The 27,054-nt window shown below is 41.5% G+C and overlaps 5 non-coding genes across 5 annotated transcripts; all 5 read right to left on the bottom strand.

Annotated features, from left to right (window-relative positions):
* Positions 1-5,152: 5,152 nt before the first annotated feature.
* LOC142690614 (U2 spliceosomal RNA) lies at positions 5,153-5,352 on the bottom strand. The gene has a single exon (XR_012859345.1). It is a non-coding gene; the product is annotated as a U2 spliceosomal RNA (small nuclear RNA).
* A 6,449-nt stretch (positions 5,353-11,801) lies between these two features.
* LOC142690558 (U2 spliceosomal RNA) lies at positions 11,802-11,988 on the bottom strand. Its single transcript, XR_012859313.1, has one exon. It is a non-coding gene; the product is annotated as a U2 spliceosomal RNA (small nuclear RNA).
* Positions 11,989-18,595: 6,607 nt separating this feature from the next.
* On the bottom strand, positions 18,596-18,786 carry LOC142690523 (U2 spliceosomal RNA). The gene has a single exon (XR_012859288.1). It is a non-coding gene; the product is annotated as a U2 spliceosomal RNA (small nuclear RNA).
* Positions 18,787-20,071: 1,285 nt separating this feature from the next.
* Positions 20,072-20,271, bottom strand: LOC142690640 (U2 spliceosomal RNA). The gene has a single exon (XR_012859365.1). It is a non-coding gene; the product is annotated as a U2 spliceosomal RNA (small nuclear RNA).
* A 6,319-nt stretch (positions 20,272-26,590) lies between these two features.
* On the bottom strand, positions 26,591-26,778 carry LOC142690560 (U2 spliceosomal RNA). The gene has a single exon (XR_012859315.1). It is a non-coding gene; the product is annotated as a U2 spliceosomal RNA (small nuclear RNA).
* Positions 26,779-27,054: the final 276 nt, after the last annotated feature.

Raw genomic sequence — 27,054 nt, forward strand, 5'->3', positions numbered from 1 at the left:
GTTTTTTCATGATATTATTTGGGGGGATAAAAACAGCAGATATGTACAAAATCATGGGGAGTAAAACCTGTTTTATGATCAAAATTTTACCTTCAAGAGTCAAAGTTCGCAAATTCCAAAAGGAAATCTTTTTCCTTACCCTTTCCAGCAAGGATTCCCAATTTTTTATATTCCCACAAGATTCTGAAAAATAGATACCTAAAATCTTCATGTCATGCATTTTAAGCAACTTACAATCAGGTTCAAGGGTAAATTTCCCAATTGTTAAAACACCGGTTTTATCTAAATTCACTTTGAAACCTGATGCTCCACAGAACCAATCCACTGTTCTTAAAACCCTATTAAAACTTCTAAGATCACGCACCAAAACTGTCACGTCATCCATATATGCAATAACTTTAACTTGTTCATTTTTACAGCCCGGGATAAAAAAACCGTTAATTACTTTATCTTTTCTAAAGGCCTCTAAGAGGGGTTCAATTGCACATATAAATAAGATAGGTGACAGAGGGCAGCCCTGTTTCACCCCACATCGAATATGAACTTTATCAGATAAGGAACCATTAACTGAAATTTTACTAAAACCTCCATTGTATAAGATTTTAATACGATTAATAAAACCCTCTGAACATCCTAATTTGCTTAAAACTGTGAATAAGAAATCGTGTGAAACTCGATCATAAGCTTTTTCAAAATCAAAGGAGATCAAAGCTAAATCCTGATTGCGGTCCTTGCTGTCCCAAATAATATCCCGTAGCAAAACCAAAGAATCGACAATTTTTCTTTTTGGCACAGCGCATGTCTGGTCAACCCCAATTATTGATGCTATCACTTTTTTTAAACGATTCCCTAACAATTTTGCATAAATTTTATAATCGGTGTTCAGTAGCGTAATTGGCCTCCAATTCTTGATTAATTTTTTATCACCTTTTTTAAAAATTAAAACAATAAGACCCTCCAACCAGGACTCCGGGATTATTAATGAAGATTCAATTTGAGAAAAAACTTTGAACACATCCTCACCTATTACATCCCAAAATTTTTTATAGAATTCTATTGGTAGACCATCCATACCAGGGGTTTTTAAATTCTGAAAACTATTAATCGTATCTAATATTTCATTTTTAGTAAATTCCTCCTCTAGAAACATCATCTCATCAGTGCTAAGCTTTTTATCTAACAACCCCATAAAATGTTCCTTTAAAGAGGCATCAAGCACCTTTTCGGAAAATAATTCCTCATAAAAATTTTTTGCTTTTAATAATTTTTCTTCACGGTTTGTTTCCCCTTCTAGACACTCAATAAAATCTTTTTTCCCGTTAATTTTTTTAAAAAAGAAATGAGAGCATTTCTCATCCTTTTCAAGGATTCTTACACGAGAGTTGAAAATAATCTCTTTCCCTTTTTCTTTTAATAAATTTTTTATCTGACTTTTTACATCCTCAATTTGATCATCCATTTCTATACCATTGTTTCTAAATAGGTAAAAACACTGGAGCCTAGAACTAAGATCAATGTATAGTTTCTTTTTTGCATAGGCTATCTTCTTCCCATATTTAACAAAGAAGGTTTTAAAACCCCTCTTCATGAAATCCCACCACTCCAATACATTATTAAACTCGCCCTCTTTTTGTTTTAGTTTATCATAAAACTTACAGAATTCTTCTTTAACCTTACTTCCTTCCAAGAGGGACACATTAAGTTTCCAGTGTGATGGCACCTTACCTTCTGAAACCTCATAATTTAGTGTACATTCAATTAACTTGTGATCTGAAAAACAACTGTCAAAGGATTTAAAAGAAGAACACATCAAATCACTAGATACAAAAATATAATCTAGTCTAGATGAGCATCCACGATTACTCCAAGTAAGCTCATACTCTTTCCTTTTTCCACCTAGTTCCCAGGTATCTTTAAAGTTACAGGCAGAAAGAATATTTTTCAAAACAGATACTGATCCTTCTTTTTTTTTACAGATTTGGCAGTTAAAATCACCACCAATGATGATGGGATCTGAACCAACAATAAACAACTGTAGTAACTCAAAAAGGTGAATTCTCAATTTTTTTTCTGTATTTGCATATATGCAAAAACACTTGATTTTTTTGCTATCTTTTAAAACCTCCACCATAAGTATGCGCCCTGGGTATATTTCTTCATGCCTAACAATTTCCCAATCTTTAGAACATAAAAAACCTATCCCGTCACTTTTGAATTCGTTTCCACCTGAAAAACAAGATTTACCTTTCCATATACCTTGTAGATACTTATAACATAATCTCTTTTCTAAATTACATTCCTGTAAGAAAACAAAGTCATAATTTTCATTATTAAAAAAATCATAAATGGCTGTACGTTTATATTGGTTATTAAACCCCTGAACATTCAGGGAGGCAGCCCTGATCATCTTTTAACCAAGATGCCAGGGCTTTCTCCCCCGCCCTCATCGATAAATGGTGGAGAAGTATCAATCTTCAGATCTTCAGCTCCAGATGAGTCAGAGGGAGAAATATCTCCAAGAAGATCATAAACCTTGCTTTTCTTCCCACTTTGGTCAGTCTCTTCATCACTCACTTTCTCTTCTTCTCTAGTATATCTTTTTAAACTTTTTGTTGCCACCTCCATCTCCTCCTGAGCACCAGACGAACCTGCTTGCCCAGGGGGTGAAAGGGGAGTCTCCAACACCACAGTTAATTCCTCTTTTTTCTTCTCCTTTTTCTCTTTTGATATTTTTTTCTCTTTTTCTACCACTGAAGCCTCCACACCTGAGGATTTTGTTTTCCCCTGGGAGCTCTTTTTATCCTTCTTTTTTTCCTCTTTTTTTTCCTTGCCCTTATTCTGTACCACAGAACCTATAGGAGCCTGCGCCTCTTCTGGAGGCACGAAGTCCTCATCTGACAAAATTTCCTCCACTCTTTTTTTAGGACAATCTGTTTCCTGATGAACGGAATCATGGCATTTCATGCAACGCTTACAGGCCATGTCAGCATGTCCATATTTGCGACATCTACGACAGTATTGGGGCATCCCCGTAAAAAAAAGATAACCCCTACTCCTGTTGATGAAAATAATAGGGGGTGGTCTCAGAACACCCCCCTCAGCAGTCGGATCTTTTTTAAAGACCACACTGTAGATCCTTTTCCCATTCCATGCACCGAAATTAGTAATCCCATGTTTCTTAAGGGTCACCTTCTCACAAAAGTTGTACAAAAAAGATGTGACTTCCATATCAGAAATAAATGGGTTGTACATTTGCACTGTCAGCAGTTTATATTGATATTGAAACAAAGGAAGGACCTTTACTCCCTCCAACATAGCATGTCCTCTATTTCGCTCATAGAGAGCATACGCTGCTTCACAAATCCCACAAGAGTTCAAAGTAACATCGTGAATTCCACGGGAGTTAAACGATTGAACACAAAAATAATCCCCATCCTTGATCTTCAGGATAGGACCAAACACATTGGAATAAAGAAACCCCAGTTCTTTTACCTGGCGGTATTGCGGCGAGATGACAAAACGAATCGTGTCCTTCAAAGGAGTATCATCCGCAAAGAAGTCCTGGAAATTATCCGATCTTCCTTCCATCGTTCCAAATGAAAAATATACTCACAGCCCAGAAATCCAAGCTCGATCGCCTCCTGATCCAAATCGATAATCCAGAATCCCACGTCCAAAGAATTTCTCCCTCCACGAAAAGAATCCGGATCCTCCTAAGGAAAAGGCACTACAGCTTTCAGCCACCCCTCAATAGCAGCAGTTCGGTCCGAAAACCGAAAAGGCCGAGCAGGTAGGTTTCCACTGTAGGAACCTTGCCTAATGGTTTCAAACCCACTACAGATCTGAGCCAAAAGGCCGAGAAGCGATAACCCGAATGGGCCGGCCGTTGACCGAGCCTGTCCCATACTGCTGTTCACCCCTTGCAGCGATTCAGCCTACTCCTAGGCAATTCCATGGGGCCCTGCAGGCTCACACACATTTACAGCTACTAAGCGGGAGGTGAATAAAGGCCGGAGAGGAAGCTACACAGGATTTGCTTCTTTTGCTTGCACCACAATGCAGTGCTGAAAGAGGAGGAATCTACATAAAAACGCCTTCCTGGCAACGCCCAAATGCCCTCCTGCCATGCAGATAAACACTGGCAGCGGCAGCAAGTGCATGCCCACAGCCACCCCTTGTTCCTTCACACCTTGTATCAGCTGTAATCCAGTCCAGTCCAGTGCTGCCTGCTGAGCAGCACTGACCAACACTGCCTGGGCCCAGGCTTTTATCTATCTCTGAGGCAGGCCCCATTATGATGTCAGAAAGCTGGCTCTGGAATCCTGAGGGCTCCACTATGACACGTGCAAAGTTCCGTCTGAACTTTATATAAGACGGTGAGGCTCAGTCAGTCACTCAGTGTTGCCTGAGAGGGCAACACTGCAACAGCCGGCCGCCAGGCTGTCTTTTTTTTGCACATTTATTTGCCTCCAGGAGGCCACAAGAGGGAGACAAGGGACTGCAAAATGGAAAATAAGCATCCACCAACTTTACAGACAACTTCTCCTTGCTCCTACAACCTCCATCCTTGCACAGTTTGTTATTCTTCTAGGTAACATAGTAACAAATCCAAATTGCTGCTCTCTTTGTAGGCAAGCAAGGGTTTGTTGCAACTGCAATTCTTACTTCTTCTTGAAATGTAGGGACGACAGTACATTCCATCACATCCATCTAGTGTACACAGGTAGGTCCATTGTGGCGGGTAGGCGGCTGGCTGCTTTAATGGCTGTTTGCTGTTCCCCTACTCCACTCCACTCCACTATTTGACTGTGGTGCTGCATCAATCAGTGGCTGGCTCAGGTGCAGCTCTTTAACTTACCTAGGAGGGAGGGAGGGCGGAGAGAAGACAAGGAAGGTGAATGAGCTGTTCCAATGTGAAATGCCGGAAACACAGAAACACAGAAGACACACACACACACACACAACAAGAGGTGGCAATGTATTAATTAATTGCATTTAATAAATGAGCTCATTATCACACATGACTGTACAAATGCATTGTCCAACAGGTGTTGAAATAATGGGATTAAAAGGGGAGATCCCATCAGAAAGACAAAAACAATAGCAAACACAAATAGCACTTTTGGAATCTGATTTTAGTCAACACATAAGGGAAGGGTGCACCGGTCCTGGAAATACTGCAATACCAGGTCAATGCGTGGAGTGGACAGAGCAAGCTCTATTTCCATCTCCCTGTTCTAAAAATCCATTTAATATATGGTCCCCAGATAGGGGACGTATCAGATATTAAACTGATAAGAACAGATTTTTTTTTTTTTTTTTTTTTTTTTTTTTTGGCTGTACCACAAGGATACAAAACCGTTTATTTAAATTTCAAAAGATTTTACATACAGGTGCAAGACATTTACAATATAGAATTCCAATCATTAAAATGCCATTTTACATATGCAGAAGCGTCCTTTTGTTTATCAAGTAAAAGATATAAAAACATTTCACTTAAAATCATCCCAATTACATTATCCACCGATAAAATATCCTTTTTAAAAAGTAAAATGTTCCGTGCCTTCCAAAGAGCTGCCTTCACACAGTTTATGATCCTCCATGCCGTCCATCTGTCTGGAGAGGAAACACAGTCTATTTGTCCATATAATATGACGTAGTAGTTCAAAGTCTTTATTGCCGTGATTGTTTTTAGTAGCGGTAAAATCTTCTTCCAAACGTCCTTCGCAAAATCGCAAGTCCATAATAGATGAAAAACAGTTTCCTCGTTGTGGCATCCCTCTCTTGGGCAATTGGCTGTAGATGACAAATTCCTTCTGTGTTGGAAGGAACGGCATGGCAGGCAACTGTGGACGCAGCTCCAGGCTAGGTCTTTCTGGGAATTAAAAAGATAAAAAGAATTCAGCATTTTCCATATATTCTTACATTGTATCTCATTAAAATTCCCAATAAAACAAACCTCAGTGGATTTTGAAATAAATTTTGTTAAAACTTTGCCATTCATTAAGACATCTGTTTTTACCTTAGTGAGATTAAAAAGGATAACAATTTTCTCTAAAATCTCATAAATATCTGGCATGTTAAAACTGTAGGGATGTTTAAGATCAGTTTGAAACCACCCAAAACGCCTCATGAAATTTCCCAAATTATATCTCAAGAAGAATGACCAATAGTTTTCTTTAAAAAAATTCTTAAAACATAATGAAAAGAACTTAGTGTATAAGAAAACTCTAAAATCAGTAAAATCTTTTCCTCCTTTATCTTTGGGTTTAAAAACGATTTCTCTTTTTAATTTTTCCATTTTTGAATTCCAAAAGAAAGTGAAACATGCTTTTTGCAATTTGCATAAAATACGGGTGGGAGGGGGGAAGACTAAGCTCAAGTATAAAATCAAAGGCAGGATCACCATTTTAATAATAAGCACTTTGCCCTCCATAGTCAGATCTCTCATTCTCCATATACATAACTTCTGGTTTACTTTTTGCATGATCCCCTCCCAGTTCTCCGTTACATTATTGTATTCATTAAAATAAATACCTAAAATCTTCACTTTCTCTACAATTGGAATCTCAATGTCTTGCATATCTATTGCACCAATCTTTAAAATCTCACATTTATTAAAATTTACTTTAAAACCTGATGCACAGCAGAAATAATGGATTTGTTTTAAGGTCTTTTTTAATGATATATTATCCTTACAGGTTATTGCAACATCATCCATATAACTTACAACCTTGGCTTCAGTACCCTTGCTACCCGGGAGAGCTACCCCACAAATGTCATTATCTCTCCTAATCATGCATAAAAGGGGTTCAAGGGCACAGATAAAAAGTAGAGGTGATAGGGGACAACCTTGTTTCACACCGGACCTGAGGGGAACAGCCTGGGACTTAAAACCATTAATTAAAATTCTACTTTGACAGTCCCTATAAAATGCTTTTAAAGAATTTATAAAATTTTCTGGTACGCCCATCTTTCCTAAAACATTGAATAAAAACTGGTGTGAGACCCTATCAAATGCTTTTTCAAAATCTACCATTAAAATTGCCAAGTTGCTTTTCCTGCTGTTTGCATCATCTATCAGATCTTTTATGAGGTTAAGATTTTCCCATATACTTCTTCCTGGAATTCCACAGACTTGATTGGGGTGAATAAGTTTCTCAATCACAGTTTTGAGTCTGTTTGCACAGATCTTGGCCATTACCTTGTAGTCGCAATTTAATAAAGTTATCGGCCTCCAGTTCTTGATCTCTTCTTTATTACCTTTTTTGTGCAGTAATGATACATCACCCATTTTCCAGGATTCTGGTAAAATCTTTGAGCTAAAAACTTCTAAAAGGAGAGATAAAAAATCATCCTTTAAAACCTCATAAAAAGTTCTGTAAAATTCGATTGGTACCCCATCAGCTCCTGGAACCTTGCCCAACTTAAAACTATTTATAGTATCCAGCATCTCTTTCTCGGTGATGGGCTGTAATAAAGCAGATTGGGCATTAAAATCTAAAACACATGAAACTTCTTTTAAAACGTTCTCCATAAAATTAGTATCCACATTTTTTTCGCTAAAAAGATTTTTATAATAAATATGAGTTTTTTTTAAAATGTTGTCAATATCGGTTTCTCCTTCCATTTTATCTATATGAATCTTCTTTTGTATACTTTTTTTAAAAAAGTATCTGGAGCATTTCTCGTTTTCTTCCATGTGTTGTATTTTTGCTTTAAAAATTATCTCTTTTCCTTTATCTTCCAGAAACATTTGGGCTTCTTTTTTTACCTGTATTATCTCCTCAGTCACTTCTACCCCCACAGACCTTATTTTGTAAAGAGTTTGCAATTGAATATTTAATTTTTCATAGACCGCTCTTTTTTCTTTTGCTCTTTGAATTCCATACCTTATGAAAAAATTTTTGATCTTCTTCTTCATCTTATCCCACCATAACGTCATGGATTCTGTAGGGTCTCTCTTTCGCTTACACCTATTATAAAACCTGATAAAATCTGCAATTATTTTTTCATCCTTTAAAAGTGCTACATTCATCTTCCATGAACTGGAGCCTCTTCTAAAACCAGAGTCAAAATTTAGAACAAATAAAAGGCCTTTATGGTCAGAGAACATGTTTGTTAAAAGCTCACAGTGGACAGGTAAAATTTGCTGAGAAGAAAAAATAAAATCAATTCTTGAGCTACATCGTATGTTACTCCAAGTAGTGCTATCTAGATCTGACATTTTTTTATTACATTTTTTGAAGACATCTGTAAGTTTAAAATCACTCACAATGTTACTTAAAAGACCAGAAGTTTTATCGTAGTTTCTACTGGAGGACTGCGTAATTCTTTTTTCACCTCTTAAAACACAATTAAAATCCCCAGCTAAAACCAAGGGACAGGAATCGGTTATAAAAAGAGGTAAAATTCCCAGCATTTCTTCTCTTTCTTTTTTATCTGGTGATCCATAAAAATTTAAAAACTGCCACTTAATACCATTTATAAAAGCCTTTACTAATAAAATCCTGCCTGGTAAAATTTCTTGTTTAAAAGTAATGTTAATATTACCCTTAAAAAGGATTGCCACTCCTGCAGATTTTGATAGGTTAGAACCAGACCATACCGAAGTTCCATATTTCCAATCTGTTTCGTATTTTTGATATTCTGCCCGATGAGGGATGCCACACTCCTGCAAAAAGAACACTGAAGCAGAAAGCAGGGATAAATAATTAAAAAGGACTGTTCTGCGTATTTTTGACTTGAGTCCCCTTACATTTAGGGAGAGTCCTTTTAAAACTGCCATTAATGGAATATAAAGGTGGGATAAGACACAATTTTCAACCCCTTAAAATCTTTATTTCTTCTTCCAGCCTAGCCAACCCCTGAGAGCTGTCAGAGTTTTCCAGGTCACCTCTAGAAGTCACGCAGTGCAAGAAGCCTGTAGAACTGGAATCGCTGTCTGTTGCCTCCTCCGAAAAATCCTCACACAGAGGACTAAGGAGAGTATTTGGAATGGTCGTTAAACCCGTCTTTCCCCTCTCTGGTATTTTTGACCCGTAGTCCATCTCTTCCATAGGGCCTCCTGAATGGGAAGCTCCAGGCTGTCCAACAGACTTCTGGGCCATCTCTTCTGGGGTTTCCGGGACAGTGCTGGTTGCTCCAGGTTCACCTACAGGTTGTATAGCTAAGTAACGGTTTGTCATCCTTAGTACGTCCTGATTTTGAGGCTCACCTGTCTTCCGTTTTTTCGCACCTAGATCTTCTTGTATTTCCTGAGAAGCAGCTTCCTCCGGGTTTCTACCTTCCTTTCGAGAAAAAGGCATCCCCGTCCCCTGCTTCTCTATTCGCTTCCTCTCCTTTTGTCGGTCCTTCATCCTAATTTGAGACTGAAATCCTTCGTTATCCAGAGAGGCAACAGACTTACCAGTATTAATGTCCAAAGTGTGACTTGCTTCTTGGGTCTCCATTCTTGCTTCCTCTTCGGGGGCCGGCTGGTTTTCCAGTTGTTTCTCTCGTTGGGGTCGGTATGTAGAAATTTGTGGTCTCTTCTGCGGTTTCTGTCTGTGGGGACAAGCTATGTAAAAGTGACTGGTGTCTTGACACAGACTACACTTTTTTGGTTTGTTACAATTTTTAACAGTATGGTTTTGGCTACCACAATTTGTGCAAGTACTCTCACAATCATTTTTTGTATGCCCATATTTTTTGCAAATTCTACAAAATTCCTCCATACCGTTAAAAAAAATATCACCGTTAATATTGCCCAATTTAAAACGAGCTGGGGGTACCAATTTTTCCTCAGGTGCTTTTGGGTCGTCTTTAAGTTCAACAAAAAATTTCCATTTAGAGGTCCATACATCAAACTCATTCATAACCTTCCCCTTAGGAATAACCAAAGTACAAAAATTTTTTAAAAAAAATATTATCTCATCTTCAGTTATATAAGGAGAATACATTTTAATCACCATGAGTTTCCGATCTGAAGAAAAATGCTCCATAATCTGGACCCCTTTAAGCCTGGGATCTCTGCCTACCTTTTTCAAGCGATTTGCAAAATCCAAGTATATACCGTCATATCGCAAGGTCACATCATAGATCCCACGCCTAGGATAGTCCTGGATTGCCAAAATCTCCAATGGCCGGATCGCAAATACTCCCAAAAGCACCTCTTCGATCAGGTGTTTCAATCCACGATTGGCTGGAGCCTCCTCCGTATACGTAAAACGTACCGAGTTTTTTAGCCGAGTGAAGTTCGGCTCGAACGTGAGAGTATCATCTGCCGCCATGATAACTCACTGGGTATCGCACCACAGAGACACACGGGTCACTGTGGCCAGGGGGATCGCCGCTCGTTGCTCCGGACTAAGCCTCTCTCCCAAATAGCAGCACGGGGGTGAAGTCCAGGCGAACCTGGACAATCCCCCGAGGCCGAGAGAGAGGGTACCGGAGCACCTCCCAACCAAGACCAAGGCAGTACTGATACGAATAAACAGCACTACACTTGATCTCAGCCAAAAGGCCGAGAAGCGATAACCCGAATGGGCCGGCCGTTGACCGAGCCTGTCCCATACTGCTGTTCACCCCTTGCAGCGATTCAGCCTACTCCTAGGCAATTCCATGGGGCCCTGCAGGCTCACACACATTTACAGCTACTAAGCGGGAGGTGAATAAAGGCCGGAGAGGAAGCTACACAGGATTTGCTTCTTTTGCTTGCACCACAATGCAGTGCTGAAAGAGGAGGAATCTACATAAAAACGCCTTCCTGGCAACGCCCAAATGCCCTCCTGCCATGCAGATAAACACTGGCAGCGGCAGCAAGTGCATGCCCACAGCCACCCCTTGTTCCTTCACACCTTGTATCAGCTGTAATCCAGTCCAGTCCAGTGCTGCCTGCTGAGCAGCACTGACCAACACTGCCTGGGCCCAGGCTTTTATCTATCTCTGAGGCAGGCCCCATTATGATGTCAGAAAGCTGGCTCTGGAATCCTGAGGGCTCCACTATGACACGTGCAAAGTTCCGTCTGAACTTTATATAAGACGGTGAGGCTCAGTCAGTCACTCAGTGTTGCCTGAGAGGGCAACACTGCAACAGCCGGCCGCCAGGCTGTCTTTTTTTTGCACATTTATTTGCCTCCAGGAGGCCACAAGAGGGAGACAAGGGACTGCAAAATGGAAAATAAGCATCCACCAACTTTACAGACAACTTCTCCTTGCTCCTACAACCTCCATCCTTGCACAGTTTGTTATTCTTCTAGGTAACATAGTAACAAATCCAAATTGCTGCTCTCTTTGTAGGCAAGCAAGGGTTTGTTGCAACTGCAATTCTTACTTCTTCTTGAAATGTAGGGACGACAGTACATTCCATCACATCCATCTAGTGTACACAGGTAGGTCCATTGTGGCGGGTAGGCGGCTGGCTGCTTTAATGGCTGTTTGCTGTTCCCCTACTCCACTCCACTCCACTATTTGACTGTGGTGCTGCATCAATCAGTGGCTGGCTCAGGTGCAGCTCTTTAACTTACCTAGGAGGGAGGGAGGGCGGAGAGAAGACAAGGAAGGTGAATGAGCTGTTCCAATGTGAAATGCCGGAAACACAGAAACACAGAAGACACACACACACACACACAACAAGAGGTGGCAATGTATTAATTAATTGCATTTAATAAATGAGCTCATTATCACACATGACTGTACAAATGCATTGTCCAACAGGTGTTGAAATAATGGGATTAAAAGGGGAGATCCCATCAGAAAGACAAAAACAATAGCAAACACAAATAGCACTTTTGGAATCTGATTTTAGTCAACACATAAGGGAAGGGTGCACCGGTCCTGGAAATACTGCAATACCAGGTCAATGCGTGGAGTGGACAGAGCAAGCTCTATTTCCATCTCCCTGTTCTAAAAATCCATTTAATATATGGTCCCCAGATAGGGGACGTATCAGATATTAAACTGATAAGAACAGATTTTTTGAGTTGACTACCCCAACAAAGGAGGTAACCGTTTATTTAAAATTTTTGACAAAAAAATTATTTACACGTTTTTACATTTTTACAATAAATCAATAAATACACAGGTTTTACAGCAATGGTATAATAATAAATACAAGTTATCAGATAAAATCACATAACTTATAAAAGGGCACTTGGTGGCATCAAATTATGGAACTCCATTCACTAAAAAACCATTTTCTACATAAAACAGGAGAGAGTTTTTTATCTAAAAGAAAATACTTGTGCATCTCGCTTAAACAAATGGCTAAAACATCATCCACAGTTAAAACGTCATGTTTAAATAAAAGAATGTTTCTGGCCGCCCACAGAGCTGCTTTGACGCAGTTAGTGATCTTCCATGCCATCATTTTTCGGGTCTGTGTTGGGCATTCCAGACATCCATAAAAAACGCCATCGCTAGTAAATCTCTGTAGTCCTGTAATCTTCTGTGCCAAGGGGAGGATTCTTGACCACACCAATTGCGCGTAGTAGCACTGCCAGAAAAGGTGGTAGACTGTCTCATCATCTCTGCAACCTCCCCTTGGACACGCAGCCGAGTTGGTCAGTCCCCTTCGATGCTGGAATGCCCGGCATGGAAGACACTCGTGGGCACAACTCCAGGCCAGATCTTTCTGAGGATTAAAAAGATAATTAATATTTACCATTCTCCATATTTGTTTGCACTTTTGTTCACTAAAATTACTAATGGGGGCTACTAAAACATTTTCTTTTATCTTTTTTAAAACACTTTTACTATTTTGCACGTCTTCAATTCTCTTGCCTTTCAAGTTAAAAAGGTTCACAATTTTCTCTAAAATCTTGTACTGGTCAGGGAGGTTAAAAGCATACGGGGAGCTTAAAACCGTGGAGAACCATCCGTTCCTCCTCATAAAATACCCGGTGTTAAAACGGATAAAATATGACCAGTAGTGATCCTTAAAAGCAGCGTTGAGACATGCAGTAAAAAATTTGATTAAAAGAAAGGTCTTTATGTCAGGGAAATCCTTACCACCCATTAGTTTTGGCATCATCACCTTCTCTCTCCTGAGTTTTTCCATTTTGGAGTTCCATAAAAATGTAAAACAAGCTTTATTTATTTTTTTTAATAGAATATCAGGGGGAGGGAAAACCATACTCAAATATAATAAAATCGGTAAAATCACCATTTTGGTAATTAAAACTTTTCCCTCCATGGTCAGCTTTCTCAAATTCCACATACAAATCTTTTTATTAACTTTTTGTGCCACCAAGTCCCAACTGTTAAAACCATTGTTTAACTCATTGAAGGAGACCCCTAAAATCTGCACAGTCTCTGACACAGGGACTGGAATGTCCTGTAAAATCATATTGCCAATGTTTAAAATGTTACTTTTATTAAAATTGACTTTAAAACCGGAGGAGCAACAAAACTTATAGATCTGTCTTAAAGTTGTTTGTAGTGATAGGGTGTCCCTACACAGTACCGCGACATCATCCATGTACCCCACTACCTTTGCCTCTAGTCCCCCCCCGCCCGGCAGGGGGACTCCACGTATCTGTTTGCTTTTCCTCAAGGTGCACAGTAGAGGCTCAATTGCACAAATAAAAAGTAGTGGGGACAAGGGACACCCCTGCTTCACTCCGGAATTTAAAAGGACATCCTGTGTTTTAAAACCTTTGACTAAAATCTTGCTAGTGCAGTTGTCATAAAAGGCCTTCAGAGACTGTATAAAACCTTCCGGTATACCCATTTTCTCTAAAACCTTAAAAAGATAAAAGTGTGACACTCTGTCAAAGGCTTTCTCAAAGTCGATTGTTAAAACTGCCATTTTGCCTTTCCTCTCCTTTGTGTCATTAATAACATCTTTTAAAAGGTTCAGGTTATCCCATATGCTCCTCCCGGGTATCCCACAGACCTGGTTGGAGTGAATTATTTTGTTTACGACTGCTTTTAGTCTATTTGCACAAATTTTAGCCATTATCTTGTAGTCGCAATTTAGCAGTGTAATTGGTCTCCAGTTTTTAATGTCGGTTTTGTCCCCCTTTTTGTACAGCAGGGACACCTCACCTTTCTTCCAGGACCCCGGGAGGGCTTTTGTTCTAAAAACTTGTGTAAAAAGAGAGTGGAGATCTTCCTTTAAAACACCGTAAAATAGAACATAAAACTCTATGGGTATACCATCAGGACCAGGGACTTTACCTGTTTTAAAACTCTTGGTAGTTTCTAAAATTTCTTGTTCTGAAATCTCCTGTAATAAAAAGTTTTGGGAGACAGGATCTAAAACAGCATCAACCTCCTTCAATGAGTCATTCATAAAAGCATTGTCAATGTTTTTAACATTAAAAAGATCCGCATAAAACCCATGTACCTTTTTTAAAATATTTTGGGTATTTGTTTCACCTTCAATATTATCCAACAGGGTATGCTTATCATTGATTTTCTTAAAAAAATACCTGGAGCAGGTCTCGTTCTCCTCAAGATGTTTTACCTTACAGCGAAAGATTATTTCCTTTCCCCTCTGCTCCAGGCACTGGGAGATCTCTTTTTTAATCTCAATGATCTCCTTGTCCACCAGCATACCCTGTTCTCTGAATTTATATTGGGTCTGCAGACGGGTATTTAAATTTGCATAAAATTTGCATTTCTCTTTTGCTTTTCTCATCCCAATCTTAATAAAAAAATCTCTTATTTTAACTTTCATTTTTTCCCACCAGGTGACGATGGGCATATTGGGATGTCTTACCCGTCTGCAGCCTTTGTAAAAGGTAATAAAATCAGCTAAAATTTGCGGATCTTCTAAAAGGGATACGTTTAATTTCCAGGCTTTTTTCGGAGTTCTTCTTTGGTTATTACATTTCACTTTAAAATACAATAACTTATGGTCAGAAAAGACGTTTGGGTTAATATCACATTTAAAAGGCAGTATTTGATAAGAGCAGAAGATAAAATCAATCCTGGAGCTGCAGGTCACGTTGCTCCAGGTAACGCCGGCCTCTTCACATAAATCCCTGTTACATTTTTTAAAAACATCGGTGAGTTTAAAATCAGTAACAATATCTTTTAAAATTGACGAGGTCTTGTCGTAGTTCCTGCTTACTGAATTAGAGAACCGGCGTTCCCCCTTTAAAATACAATTAAAATCACCCGCTAAAACAAGTGGTTCTGAATCATTAATAAAAAGGGGTAAAATCTCTAGCATTCTAGCTCTTTCATTTCTCTCAGGAGAACCATAAAAGTTTAAAAACTGCCATTTAATACCGTCTATAAAAGCTTTGACCATTAAAATTCTGCCTGGTAAAATTTCATAAAAACTGTCAATTAAAACGTTCCCTTTAAATAAAATGGCGACACCTGCGGCTTTAGATTCGTTAGACCCGGACCACACCGAAGGTCCGAGTCTCCAATCTCTTTCATATTTTTTATAGTCCATGCGATGTGGGATGCAGCATTCCTGTAGGAAAAAAACTGACGCGGTAAGAATAGAGAGGTAATCAAACAGGGCAGCTCTTCTTGTCTTAGAATGCACGCTTCTTACATTTAAGGAAAGACCACATAACTCAGCCATGAGGAAAAGGGAGAGAGACAGTCTTTATAATCTTACCCGAGGTGGCCTCAGCAGTCCTCCGCGTCGCCAGAGACCCCACTTGCACTCTCATAGCCTTCAATTTTGGAGTCCACGGAAAATATGGAGAAGGTAGGAGAGGAACTGCCATCACTTAGCTGACCCCCCGCCATACCTGAGGCACTAATCATAAATGGATCCCATATGGACTCCACGGGCAACATTTCATCTGCTGGAGCTTTTTTGGCAGCGACCTCCCCTTCGATAGGGGCAGGAATTGCGCTCCCTGACGTCTCTGGGACCTCCGTCACCTCGGAGGCAGCTGTCCGTGTATCCCCCAACTGGCTAGAAGGGGGTGGACCTTTAGTTGTCACTTTCGGGGGCACGTCCAGTGGTTTCCCTGCCTTCGCCAATGCAGGTACTTCCATCGGCACCCCCGCTGCCACCTCCGAGTACGCCCTACGTCGCTTGTGGTTCGCTGCCGCTCCGCCCGGGTCCTCTGCCTCAGGTACAGGCTGACCCAGCATCTCTTGCGGACCAGTAGGATCAGCTTCATCCGAACTACCTGTCTCCCCAGTTTCCTGGGGGGGCTTTTTCGTCCGCTGATCACTGGATCGACGCTTGTTCCGTCTTTGCTCTTTAGGGTCACCTGTTTGGGGGGGTCTGCTAGAGGTATCCATCTCATCCTGGCCTTCTCCTTGGGGTTCCTCTCCTTCTGGGGGTACGATCTGGCCTGCTGGCTGCTCGGGACGCCTCGGCCGGACCTCGGGTTGTTCCGATCTGTGGGGACAAAATGCAAAAAGGTGACCAACTCGGCTGCAATATCGACACCTTTTCCCCAGAGGGCAAGTTTTGGCCTCGTGCTCAGAGCTGCCACAGTTCCTACAGGTGCTCTCGCAGGACTCATTGGTGTGACCGTACTTTTGGCATTTCCTACAGAATGGAGGCATCCCTGAAAAGTAAAAATCTCCTGCCATATCTCCTAATTTAAAACGTGCTGGCGGCAGCATTATCCCTCCTGTAAAATTGGCATCTCTGTAGCATGTCACTAAGAATCTCCATTTAGAGGTCCAGACCCCAACCTCATTCATGACTTTGCCAATACACTTTACCGTTTTAAAATAGGGGGATAAAAAGGACATCACATCTTTTACGTCAGCAAATGGGCAGTACATCTTAATAACAATCATTTTTGTGATGTCCAAAACATGCTCATAAAAATCCACTCCGTCCAGTCTCGGGTCCTTTTTTACTGCATATGCCGCCAGCAGATCTTGGAATACTCCATTCTGTATAAATGTGATGTCATAGGTTCTTCTTCTTGGGTAGTCCTGCACTGCCAAAATCTCCCTCTTTTGGACATTGAAAATGCCAACAAGCACGGTCTCCACCACGAATTTCAAGCCACAAGTCGTCGCCTTCTCCTCCGAAAGAATAACTCGCACGGTATTCTTAATCCGGGCATACGCCGGTATGTCACCTGGATTTTCATCCATAGTGAATCTTTTATTTTTTTGGAATAGTCACGCCACCCGTCGGTGACGTAACGTCTACGCAGCCTCCCCTTTTCGGCCGAAGCCTACACGGGGGTATGTGGATCGCAACTCGTTGCTCAGGACTAAGCCTCTCTCCCAAATAGCAGCACGGGGGTGAAGTCCAGGCGAACCTGGACGATCCCCCGAGGCCGAGAGAGAGGGTACCTGAGCACCTCCTAACCAAGACCAGGCAGCACTGACTACAAGTAATCAGAACTACACTTGATCTCAGCCAGAAGGCCGAGAAGCGATAACCCGAATGGGCCGGCCGTTGACCGAGCCTGTCCCATACTGCTGTTCACCCCTTGCAGCGATTCAGCCTACTCCTAGGCAATTCCATGGGGCCCTGCAGGCTCACACACATTTACAGCTACTAAGCGGGAGGTGAATAAAGGCCGGAGAGGAAGCTACACAGGATTTGCTTCTTTTGCTTGCACCACAATGCAGTGCTGAAAGAGGAGGAATCTACATAAAAACGCCTTCCTGGCAACGCCCAAATGCCCTCCTGCCATGCAGATAAACACTGGCAGCGGCAGCAAGTGCACGCCCACAGCCACCCCTTGTTCCTTCACACCTTGTATCAGCTGTAATCCAGTCCAGTCCAGTGCTGCCTGCTGAGCAGCACTGACCAACACTGCCTGGGCCCAGGCTTTTATCTATCTCTGAGGCAGGCCCCATTATGATGTCAGAAAGCTGGCTCTGGAATCCTGAGGGCTCCACTATGACACGTGCAAAGTTCCGTCTGAACTTTATATAAGACGGTGAGGCTCAGTCAGTCACTCAGTGTTGCCTGAGAGGGCAACACTGCAACAGCCGGCCGCCAGGCTGTCTTTTTTTTGCACATTTATTTGCCTCCAGGAGGCCACAAGAGGGAGACAAGGGACTGCAAAATGGAAAATAAGCATCCACCAACTTTACAGACAACTTCTCCTTGCTCCTACAACCTCCATCCTTGCACAGTTTGTTATTCTTCTAGGTAACATAGTAACAAATCCAAATTGCTGCTCTCTTTGTAGGCAAGCAAGGGTTTGTTGCAACTGCAATTCTTACTTCTTCTTGAAATGTAGGGACGACAGTACATTCCATCACATCCATCTAGTGTACACAGGTAGGTCCATTGTGGCGGGTAGGCGGCTGGCTGCTTTAATGGCTGTTTGCTGTTCCCCTACTCCACTCCACTCCACTATTTGACTGTGGTGCTGCATCAATCAGTGGCTGGCTCAGGTGCAGCTCTTTAACTTACCTAGGAGGGAGGGAGGGCGGAGAGAAGACAAGGAAGGTGAATGAGCTGTTCCAATGTGAAATGCCGGAAACACAGAAACACAGAAGACACACACACACACACACAACAAGAGGTGGCAATGTATTAATTAATTGCATTTAATAAATGAGCTCATTATCACACATGACTGTACAAATGCATTGTCCAACAGGTGTTGAAATAATGGGATTAAAAGGGGAGATCCCATCAGAAAGACAAAAACAATAGCAAACACAAATAGCACTTTTGGAATCTGATTTTAGTCAACACATAAGGGAAGGGTGCACCGGTCCTGGAAATACTGCAATACCAGGTCAATGCGTGGAGTGGACAGAGCAAGCTCTATTTCCATCTCCCTGTTCTAAAAATCCATTTAATATATGGTCCCCAGATAGGGGACGTATCAGATATTAAACTGATAAGAACAGATACTACACTTGATCTTAGCCAAAAGGCCGAGAAGCGATAACCCGAATGGGCCGGCCGTTGACCGAGCCTGTCCCATACTGCTGTTCACCCCTTGCAGCGATTCAGCCTACTCCTAGGCAATTCCATGGGGCCCTGCAGGCTCACACACATTTACAGCTACTAAGCGGGAGGTGAATAAAGGCCGGAGAGGAAGCTACACAGGATTTGCTTCTTTTGCTTGCACCACAATGCAGTGCTGAAAGAGGAGGAATCTACATAAAAACGCCTTCCTGGCAACGCCCAAATGCCCTCCTGCCATGCAGATAAACACTGGCAGCGGCAGCAAGTGCATGCCCACAGCCACCCCTTGTTCCTTCACACCTTGTATCAGCTGTAATCCAGTCCAGTCCAGTGCTGCCTGCTGAGCAGCACTGACCAACACTGCCTGGGCCCAGGCTTTTATCTATCTCTGAGGCAGGCCCCATTATGATGTCAGAAAGCTGGCTCTGGAATCCTGAGGGCTCCACTATGACACGTGCAAAGTTCCGTCTGAACTTTATATAAGACGGTGAGGCTCAGTCAGTCACTCAGTGTTGCCTGAGAGGGCAACACTGCAACAGCCGGCCGCCAGGCTGTCTTTTTTTTGCACATTTATTTGCCTCCAGGAGGCCACAAGAGGGAGACAAGGGACTGCAAAATGGAAAATAAGCATCCACCAACTTTACAGACAACTTCTCCTTGCTCCTACAACCTCCATCCTTGCACAGTTTGTTATTCTTCTAGGTAACATAGTAACAAATCCAAATTGCTGCTCTCTTTGTAGGCAAGCAAGGGTTTGTTGCAACTGCAATTCTTACTTCTTCTTGAAATGTAGGGACGACAGTACATTCCATCACATCCATCTAGTGTACACAGGTAGGTCCATTGTGGCGGGTAGGCGGCTGGCTGCTTTAATGGCTGTTTGCTGTTCCCCTACTCCACTCCACTCCACTATTTGACTGTGGTGCTGCATCAATCAGTGGCTGGCTCAGGTGCAGCTCTTTAACTTACCTAGGAGGGAGGGAGGGCGGAGAGAAGACAAGGAAGGTGAATGAGCTGTTCCAATGTGAAATGCCGGAAACACAGAAACACAGAAGACACACACACACACACACAACAAGAGGTGGCAATGTATTAATTAATTGCATTTAATAAATGAGCTCATTATCACACATGACTGTACAAATGCATTGTCCAACAGGTGTTGAAATAATGGGATTAAAAGGGGAGATCCCATCAGAAAGACAAAAACAATAGCAAACACAAATAGCACTTTTGGAATCTGATTTTAGTCAACACATAAGGGAAGGGTGCACCGGTCCTGGAAATACTGCAATACCAGGTCAATGCGTGGAGTGGACAGAGCAAGCTCTATTTCCATCTCCCTGTTCTAAAAATCCATTTAATATATGGTCCCCAGATAGGGGACGTATCAGATATTAAACTGATAAGAACAGATTTTTTTTTTTTTTTTTTTTTTTTTTTTTTTTTTTTTATTAAACCATTCAGGTTTTTTTGAATAAAACCGAGAACTGTAGTTGTTCAAACCACCTCTCTATTTTTCAAAAAATCTCATCACTCTGGTTCATTATTTTATTTTTCCATCAAATACAAGATAAATCAAACAAATTCCTCAAACTAAATACCTCCATTTCAACATTCGCCATATCCCTTCCGCATCCATACCTCTTTCTAGATCCCATTTATAATAAAAATACAATTTAGCCAATACCATACTAACCACATCCTCCATCTCAAATACTTCTCTTTTATACACATTCAAATTCCTCGTATTCCACAATACTTCTTTCACACAAGTCAGAAAAATCCACAACACTCTATCCTTTTCACTACCCAAACTACACAAACCAAACAAGACAATTTCATACGTCAAAACCTTCAAACCAGTCAATTCTTCACACAACCCACTCAACTTTTTCCAAACATCCTTTGCATGCTTACACGACCAAAACACATGACTCACATCCTCATCATCCCCACAACCTTCTCTCGGACACCTTTCAGATGCAACCAAACCTCTTCTTTTCTGAACACTCCTTACAGGCAACACTCCATGTACCGACATCCATAACAAATCTTTCTGCTTATTTGAGACATTATACGTAACAATCTTCTTCCACACAGACTTAGACTCCTTCGAATTCAAACCATTTACAGAACACATCACATTATTCATACACATACTTCTCACAACATTCTTTTCACTCAGAAATCTCTCCATTCTTACATCCTCTAGCTGGAATTTTTTGATAAATTTTTCTACATACAAATACCACCCTGTGCACTGAAAAGCAATTGGTTTACATAAATTCCGTTTTTCCCACCTTAAACGCTGAATCACCGTTCCAGCTAAATACTTCGACATTCTAGAAGCCTTGGATTCTTTAAATAAAAGCTCAACAAAAAAACGTACACAATTAATTCCAATGAAAATCTCCAAATTTGGGAAATCCAAGCCTCCATTACGTCTGCTTTTCATTAGAATTTCTCTCCTTGCCTTCTCAATCCCGCTCCCCCATAAAAAAAGGAACAAAACTCTATTCACTTTTTTTAACATAGCAACAGCAGGAGGAAAAACCAAAGCAACATATAAAATCATAGGTAGAATAATGCTTTTGACAATTAAAACCTTCCCCGAAAAAGAAAGATCCCTCATTCTCCACATTTCCAACTTTCTCACAATCCTACCACCTAACTCATCCCAACTTTCTCTCCCTTTCAACTCATCATCAAACACAATACCCAAAATTTTCACACCATTCACCTGTTCCATATCAGGATCACTCACCCGTTCATTACTGAAGAAAAATTTAAATTTGCTCTTACCCCAATTTATTTTAAAAGCAGACGCAATACAAAACATATTTACAATCAACTTCACTCTGGACATATCATACACTGAATCACACAATACACAAATATCATCCATATATCCCAAAGCTTTCACACGCTTTCCATCACACCCGGGCACCACCAAACCTTTCACAACCTTATCATTTCTAATCATTTGCAACAATGGTTCAATCGCACAAATAAAAAGGATGGGAGACAACGGACAACCCTGTCGCACACCAGACATAATACTAAATGATTCTGAAAAAAACCCATTCACCTGCACACAACTCTTTGCATTCGCGTATAATTTCTTCAACAAACTCACAAACTGAACCGGAAAACCCATTCTCTCTAACACTTTGAACAAAAACACATGCGCCACACGATCAAACGCTTTCTCAAAATCTAACGCACACACAATCACCTTCTTATTCCGACCCTTACAATCCTCAAGCATGTCCCGCACCAACGCCACATTCTCATGCAATTTCCTTTTCGGTACCGCACATACCTGATCCTCATCAATCACACACCCAATAACATTCCTCATACGATTCGCAATCAGCTTGGCAAAAATTTTATAATCCGTATTAAGCAAAGTAATTGGTCGCCAGTTTTCTAACCGTCTCTTATCTCCTTTTTTATGCAACAAAACTACCATACCCTTCTTCATCACATCACACATATTCATCCCAGAAAACAACACTCTCATAACATCTATAACATCCTTCCCAATTATATCCCAATATTTCCCATAGAACTCAGCTGGTATTCCATCGATCCCTGGAGACTTATTTTTAGCCATACTTCCCACCACATCCTTTACTTCACCATCCATAATCTCACCAAGCAAAGACTCATATTCACTTTCAGGAACAAAATTACCCACAATATCCAAAAACTCCTCATCATCACCCAGATCACACTTCTTCAAATCATACAGTTGTTTATAAAAATCAGACACCACATCAATCACATCCTTACCAAACACCTCTTTATCATCCTTATCCAATAACACATTCATTCCACTTTTCCCACCACACATTTTTTTAAAGAAAAATCTAGTGCACTTCTCGTGATTATCTCTAACCTCCACCTTAGATCTAAATATTATTTCTTTCCCTTTCTCTCGGAACCACTCCTTAATATCTTTTTTTGTTTTTTCCAAATCGTGTCTTACATCCATACCCAAATTTTTACATTGTTGAAGGAACGTCATCCGCATATTAAAGCGTGAATATTCTAATCTTTTCCTTCTCGCTCTTCTATACCCTATCTGTCTAAAGAAACCACCAATCTTTTTTTTCACCCATACCCACCATTCACACACATTAGAGAAAGAACTTTTCTTCCTAACCCAAAACCCATATTTTTTCCCAAACCTAGTTTTCACCCTTTCATCACTCAGAAAACTAACATTCATCTTCCATACCCCTCTACCATAAAAGAAATTATTTATAACAAAAACCCCCAACAAACACTCGTGATCTGAAAACCACACTCTCTCCTGCGCATAATCTACACATTTCATTGCTGAAATAGAAAAAAAGAAAAAGTCCAGACGAGAATCTGTTCTTCCGTCATCGGCATGGTAAGTAAATGGACCTGGTTTCCTGGTGACAGCGTCCTGCAAAGCAAAGTCCTGCAAAATTTTATTCCACAAAACTCCAGTGACATCCACATTAGACTCTGTGGACCCAGCTCGGGCCTGCTTCTCCAGGATACAGTTAATGTCACCAACAATAATTACAGGAACTTTACCATGAAGAAAAAATTTTAAAGAATCAAAAAGTGCCAACCTATCAGTTTTCACAGCATGGCCATAGATATTAATTAGCCTAAACTGCCACCCCTTATAGGATAGTAACACACAGACACATCTTCCTTCCTGTATAATTTGAGTCTGTTTGATGACAAACTCATTATTTTTAAAAAGAATACCAATTCCATCATTCCTATTTGTGGAAGAAAAAGACCAAATTGCTTCCCCAAACTTCCATTCTTCTTTCCTAGGCATTTTTGACAAACCACATTCTTGTACGCAAACAATGTCACTGCCCTTAGAGGCCAAAAAGTCCAGGACTGCAGCACGCTTGTGAGCAGAGGAGAACACCCGTACATTTTGTGAGACAATTTTTAATCTCAAAGACATGCGGGCATAGTATTGTTAGTGCAATGGAAAGCCATGGAAAAAACCAGAACATATCACGTCCCAGGGAAATACATCGCTCTTTCCAAATTTGCCACATTGACTTCACTGAGGAAACCTTCCCCAGGAGAGCTGGGTACTTCTGAGGCCACCTCAGATGACTTAGGGCTAGAACTGGAGTCACTATCCAGCAAAGAAAAAGGATTTGCATGAGCAGAATCTTCCAATAAGCCTATCTTAAGTCTCTTCACCGCCTTTCCAGACTTCCCCCTTTTTGAGACAACTTTATGGAAGATTTCCGCACTAGTGGCACTAGGCATCCTGGCCTCCTTCTCGTCCTCCTCCGATATTGACCACTCCACTTTTGCTGAATCGTCCATTTTTGACTCTGGGCTAGAAAAGGACAAAATTTGCATACTTGCACCGTTATCAGGGTATGCACACCCACTAGGTGGCGCTGTGTCTTTACCTTCCATAGGTATAACCCCAGGTGTCTCATCAACAGTTGGCTCTGCAGGAGGGACCACACCCAACTCCATGCTGTCAGTATGTGAGGTTAGAACCTCTCCTAATCCAGCTTTCCCAGGGTCCTGAGAAGCAGCCACAGAAACATTGCCAGCTGGCTCTGAAATTACCTCAGAAGAGGCAGCAAGGGAACTTGTTGTTCTCACCTGTCTGCCCCATGTTCTTCTCTCTTGTCCTAAGAAAGGAAACACCTTTGGACATTTCCTACAGGTATGACCAGGCAAACCACAAATATCACACCTGGATGGGGAAATACATGCACTAGCCTCATGTCCTGTTTCCTTGCAATTTCTGCAAACTTTGCCTTTGCATGCATCTTTGGTATGCCCGTAGGAAAAACATGATCTACAAAAGCATGGCATATCTTGGTAGTACAGATATCCCTTATTCCCACCAATGGAAAAATTAGCAGGAGGATTCATCACTCCTCCAATACAGCTGGAGTCAGGTTTCAGCCTGACCCAGTACTTGATATCACCATTAAAGACTCCCCATAGGTTCTTCTGCTCCACACCACCTCTAACATGGGTACAGTAATGAGCTAAAAAAGCCCTGACCAGCCTTCTATCCAAAAATGGGTTATACATATGAATTGTTATACATTTCTCCACTGTAGAAAAAAGAGGTTGCACTTCAATGGATGTTAATGCCTCATGCATGTGTTTTTCCTTTAGCAACTGAAAAACGTTTAAACAGTAGGCGGCCTCAAAAAAGGATACATCATATGTAGCAATATTGCTGAAAGCTTGGATACAGAATACCTCTACCAACTTAACTCCAGCCAGGTCCAGAAGGATGTTCTCAATGATATGTCCAGTATCAACTTCGTCTCTCCTCTGCTCATTCACCACGAAACGGATAGTGTTACGCACAGCTGCCATCTTGAAATGGAATGCCCAACGGCACGATGATCGCTCCCAAAAACGTCGGATAGGACTCCACGAAAGACCGAACCCCCGGCCCAGACCAGGCAATAAACCTGATCTGAGCCAAAAGGCCGAGAAGCGATAACCCGAATGGGCCGGCCGTTGACCGAGCCTGTCCCATACTGCTGTTCACCCCTTGCAGCGATTCAGCCTACTCCTAGGCAATTCCATGGGGCCCTGCAGGCTCACACACATTTACAGCTACTAAGCGGGAGGTGAATAAAGGCCGGAGAGGAAGCTACACAGGATTTGCTTCTTTTGCTTGCACCACAATGCAGTGCTGAAAGAGGAGGAATCTACATAAAAACGCCTTCCTGGCAACGCCCAAATGCCCTCCTGCCATGCAGATAAACACTGGCAGCGGCAGCAAGTGCATGCCCACAGCCACCCCTTGTTCCTTCACACCTTGTATCAGCTGTAATCCAGTCCAGTCCAGTGCTGCCTGCTGAGCAGCACTGACCAACACTGCCTGGGCCCAGGCTTTTATCTATCTCTGAGGCAGGCCCCATTATGATGTCAGAAAGCTGGCTCTGGAATCCTGAGGGCTCCACTATGACACGTGCAAAGTTCCGTCTGAACTTTATATAAGACGGTGAGGCTCAGTCAGTCACTCAGTGTTGCCTGAGAGGGCAACACTGCAACAGCCGGCCGCCAGGCTGTCTTTTTTTTGCACATTTATTTGCCTCCAGGAGGCCACAAGAGGGAGACAAGGGACTGCAAAATGGAAAATAAGCATCCACCAACTTTACAGACAACTTCTCCTTGCTCCTACAACCTCCATCCTTGCACAGTTTGTTATTCTTCTAGGTAACATAGTAACAAATCCAAATTGCTGCTCTCTTTGTAGGCAAGCAAGGGTTTGTTGCAACTGCAATTCTTACTTCTTCTTGAAATGTAGGGACGACAGTACATTCCATCACATCCATCTAGTGTACACAGGTAGGTCCATTGTGGCGGGTAGGCGGCTGGCTGCTTTAATGGCTGTTTGCTGTTCCCCTACTCCACTCCACTCCACTATTTGACTGTGGTGCTGCATCAATCAGTGGCTGGCTCAGGTGCAGCTCTTTAACTTACCTAGGAGGGAGGGAGGGCGGAGAGAAGACAAGGAAGGTGAATGAGCTGTTCCAATGTGAAATGCCGGAAACACAGAAACACAGAAGACACACACACACACACACAACAAGAGGTGGCAATGTATTAATTAATTGCATTTAATAAATGAGCTCATTATCACACATGACTGTACAAATGCATTGTCCAACAGGTGTTGAAATAATGGCATTAAAAGGGGAGATCCCATCAGAAAGACAAAAACAATAGCAAACACAAATAGCACTTTTGGAATCTGATTTTAGTCAACACATAAGGGAAGGGTGCACCGGTCCTGGAAATACTGCAATACCAGGTCAATGCGTGGAGTGGACAGAGCAAGCTCTATTTCCATCTCCCTGTTCTAAAAATCCATTTAATATATGGTCCCCAGATAGGGGACGTATCAGATATTAAACTGATAAGAACAGATTTTTTGATTGAAAATTGCTTTATTGACAATCAATCGTCATCATACAAACATTACTGCGACGCAGCGCAAGCCATGAAGCAGTAAATAATAAATAATAACAGTCGTCAAACATAACATGACAGTATAATACACAGTACAGGCTAGCCTATGCTATACATTACACCACATGCTACACTAACATTCTTGCATTCACTAACGCCAAACAACAAAGCATTACAGACAAGTGATGGGATAGGGGAGTGGGTAGGAGGGGATAGGGAAGGGGGAAATCACAGGCCCGAAGCTTTATTGAAAGACAACACACAAGAAG

This window comes from Rhinoderma darwinii (assembly GCF_050947455.1).
Source record: "Rhinoderma darwinii isolate aRhiDar2 chromosome 5 unlocalized genomic scaffold, aRhiDar2.hap1 SUPER_5_unloc_34, whole genome shotgun sequence".
Classification (NCBI taxonomy): Eukaryota; Metazoa; Chordata; class Amphibia; order Anura; family Rhinodermatidae; genus Rhinoderma; species Rhinoderma darwinii.